Source organism: Setaria italica, chromosome V, assembly GCF_000263155.2.
Source record: "Setaria italica strain Yugu1 chromosome V, Setaria_italica_v2.0, whole genome shotgun sequence".
In the NCBI taxonomy this organism is placed as follows: domain Eukaryota; kingdom Viridiplantae; phylum Streptophyta; class Magnoliopsida; order Poales; family Poaceae; genus Setaria; species Setaria italica.
The window spans coordinates 40,280,048-40,284,205 of NC_028454.1; the positions used below are offsets into that span (position 1 = coordinate 40,280,048).

The 4,158-nt window shown below is 50.9% G+C and overlaps 1 non-coding gene across 1 annotated transcript; it reads right to left on the reverse strand.

Moving 5' to 3' along the window:
• Positions 1 to 3,755: 3,755 nt before the first annotated feature.
• Positions 3,756 to 3,836, reverse strand: TRNAL-AAG. The gene has a single exon. It is a non-coding gene; the product is annotated as a tRNA-Leu (tRNA).
• Positions 3,837 to 4,158: the final 322 nt, after the last annotated feature.

The window sequence follows — 4,158 nt, forward strand, 5'->3', positions numbered from 1 at the left end:
CATATATCTTTGAGGAACTAGTGAACTGATTCCTTATCTTGTCGAGGTACTCTGAAACGGAGTCACACTCTGCGATCGAGCCCAAAATGGTAGGCTCAATCGTATTCTTTACCAAAGCCATACATTTCTTGTTGGCAGTGGTCCACTGTTTGTTTTCAAGGGTGTATGCCAACTCCAGTGGAGCATAGTCCCTTTCCTTTTGCTGCCATGCAGCATCATCATCACCATCAGCCCTCACTGGCTTCTGTGGAGCTTGTGGCTGCGGTGTGGTCAGCACCCAGTCAACTTCTCCACAAACGAAGGAGAACTCAATCTTCTTCCTCCATTCTGTATAGTTGTTGCCTTTCAGAATGGGTATCTCTTTGAGACACGCCATTAAGTTGAATGATCCTGAAATTTACAATCCATAAGTGAGATCATAACGACAATTGCATGATTCATTTCCAACGTTGGTCAAAAAATAAAACATACAATTGTTGATGCAATTTAAAACTATATCACCGTTGGACAGAAATAGAAATAAAAGCATCAAAAGAACTTTTTAAATCATGATACAGTTATTAACAACGTTGGTCAGAAAATTACAGCACCATGATCTAATTTAACTTTATCATGCTCTCACAAAATTTAATTGTCTCGTTGGTTCAAATTAAATTTAAATGGAGCAATAAATCTTACTTTTGCAGCGGAAACTGTGAAATAAATCTATTTTCAGAAGCAAAACACTGTACAAACTTTATTAATCTCTAATACAAATTATCCCGTTGGTTCAAATTAGATTAGAGACTAAAACTATGCAAAAAACATCAATTAAAAAGCTTCTGGAAATAGAAAAAACAAAATATCAGAAGTTGCTGTGCAAAACGCGAAAAACGGCCCAGCCGCGAAAATGGCCCCCAGCCCGTTCCCACGCGCGGCCCACTCGCCCGACGCCGGCAGCCTGCCAACGCGGCCCACGAAGGCGGCCCGCTAAAGCGGCTCGGCGCCGGCCTCTCGCGCGGCGCGCGCCTGCAGGCCGCAACCTGGGCCTGGGCCGCGAAAGCGGCCTGCCGCCGCGTCCCGCCTGGGCCAAAAGTGGCCCGTTCATCCTGATCCGTCCGATTTGATCGGACGGTCCGGCGTTAATTTCGGCGGATCAAAACCGTGGAAGCGGCCGGCGCCCCTAACCCTAACGCCATTTGCTCCTTTCTCCCCGCGCGCTCTCGCCGCGGCGGCGGCGGCGGGGCTGTCTCTCCCACGCCCGGCGATGGCCGGCGGCGGCGGTGGAGGGATGGCCCCGCCGGCGCACGGCCGCAGCAGCCCCCTCCTCCCCCTCTTTTCTAGCCTCCCCCCTTCCTCCCTCCAGAACCTCCGAAAAATCGAGATCCAGAGAGCCATGGCGAATCATGGAGAAGGGCCGGCGCCACCGCGGGTCCCCTCGCCGGCGTGCGCGTCCACCCCGAGGGTTGGGCGCGCCGCCGTCGAGCGGTCCTGTGGTGGTGCTTTTGCGCCCCCCGAGCCCCGAGCGGATGCTCCGGCGGTTCGGGTGAACCTGTTCTCCGGCGAGCCCGAGGCTCGGCCGGCCTTTGCCGCTCGCCGTCGGTGGACGTGCGGCGGTGAAGGCGACAGCAGGTAAGTATTCCCGCGTCCCTCTTTTCTTTAGATCTAGGGTTAGGGTTAGGGTTTCTGTTTCTTTTCTATCTTCGTCTTTTTCTCGATTCACTTCTTTTCCCGATCTAGAAGGACTTCTAGGAGGTGTCTGATACCATTGTTAGGACCTAGCCTAGGATCTCTAGAGCACGTCTAGTCGGGATCGAGAGAGTCATAGGGGACAAGGTGTTCCTGGTGAGTGCCAAGTGTGAGAGGGAGAGAAATGGGGTACCTTCACCCCTAGAGGTGGGAGCAGCAGAGCTGCTGGCCATCGCTGGTTCGGTTGATGTAGTCTGCGCAAGGCAGCGACGCGCAGTGCCGAGACCGGTCGCCGGTGAGGTGGCGGTGGTGCTTCCCGCCGCTACTGCGCAACCTAGATCGGTAGGTGTGTCGGTGGGGCGGCTGGCTGCGGCGAACCTCGTGAGCCGAGCCGGGTCCCCCACCCTGTTTATATAGCGCAGCGCGACAGGAGCCCACCACCCATTGATAGGGTGAGCGCCCCCGATCAGGGCGCAGATCAAGGTCCTGATTGGCCTTTGGGCCAATCGGGAAAGAGATCAATCTAACACAGTGATCACCCGCAGAACGTGGTTCGTAACTACTGCCGGCTCCGTATCCTCTTGAGCCGTGAACAAGTTTACATAGAAATCTTTAGCCACTGTCTCGAGCTCCTCTTGTTCAGTGCAGATTGAACCGTCGTTATTCGTCAGGTTGATATACGGTTTGTTCTCGCTCTGTCCTTGGCGAAGAAGCCCGTGTTCCGGTCCCATCCTTTAGCCAATCAACTCTAGAGCGCCGCTTCTCCATTGTTTCTTCCCCTAGCCAGCAACTCAGCGATACATCGCATGACCTCCCTCTCCCCTCTGGTTGGGCCAAAGCGCAGGGTGCTGCCCCGGATGTCTTCTAATTTTTTCCGAAGAGTCCTCAGCTCCTGCCGCACGGAACCAAAAACCTCTCTGTCCCAGACTTGCAGCACACCCTTTAGCTCGGCAAGCCCCTCCTGGACACCTGACAAATCGTGTCGACCCTACCCCCAGCCATGTTGAACTATCATTGGGTATTCATCATGGCGCCTCCACATGTTTTCATATCTGAACGGCCGCTCACGCCGCCGCCGCCCAGTTGGCCAAGCAGATTGCAGCTTAATCAAAAGTGCACAATGATCAGATGATGCCATTTGCACATGTTGCATATTCGACCCGTCAACTAACATGCTCTCATCAGCGAGAGCCCTATCCAACCAAACCTTAACGTTCCGATCTCCCTCTTGTTGATTATCCCACGTGTAGGGAAGATCATCGAAGCCCAAATCGGAGAGGTCGTAGAAACGAATCGCCTCCCGGAAGCCTTCCATCTGCCATTCACCCCGATCATTTCCACCAAATTGTTCCGATTGGCACACAATCTCACTAAAATCGCCGGCACAAACCCACGGTAGTGTGGAGCTGTTGCGAAGAAACCACAGCCGAACCCAAGACTCCTTCCTCTTCTCCCTGCGCGGCTCACCATAGAACCCGGTGAATCGCCACATACGCTCCGGGCATGGATTAACAGCATCATCCACCTAGACATCAATATGATTCTTAGAGTAATTTTTCACCTCTATCGCCACACTGTTTTTCCAGAATAGGCCCAAGCCGCCGCTCAGTCCCTTGCTGTCCACTCCAACCGCATTCGGAAACCGAGCCTCCATCTCAAGTCTTGTACTCTTGCTGCACCCATCTTAGTCTTCCGACACGAACAACATCATGGGATTATGAAGATCCACAAGATTGCGGGTCTCTTGAACTGCCTCGGACCTCCAACGGCCCCGACAGTTCAAACATATAAGACTAATTGTGCACTACTTGCTAACAATCATGAACTGGGCCTGAAAAACTGGAACGGGCTAACACTAGCGCGCGCAGCATCAGGCGTCCACCGAGAAAGGTAGTTTACTGTAGCTTGTGGGAGATAAAGTGCAGGACAAATTATAAAAGGAACAAATGAATTTTCTGTATGGGGCCGGGGAACAAAATGGAGAAAATTTTACTGTATCTTGTGGGAGATAAAGTGAAGGACAAATTATAAAAGAAAAAATGGATTTTCTGTATGGGGCGCGGAACAAAACAGAAAAAAAAGAAATATGTTGAGAGTGGGATTTGAACCCACGCCCTTTCGGACCAGAACCTTAATCTGGCGCCTTAGACCAACTCGGCCATCTCAACGTTTGGTGTTAGCTTTTTAAAAAGTTTTAATTATTGAAATATTTTCACGTGCCAAAGCTCCCAACGCCCGCAGGTAAACAGTGTAGACAGCAGCTGTCTGTATGTGCTTGCCATGTCATACAAAAATAGCAAAATAGATGACTTGTAGAGCGGCTTGTCTATTAAGCTGCATGTGCATGAAGTCACAAATTATAGTGATCAAATGTAAATTGGATATTTATATGTTGTTTTTGTGGCTTACTCGAGAGAATTAGCACCTATATGATTAATATTAATCATTATTGGTTATGCGCAAATTAGAAGCTAGTCAAATAGCAAAAGC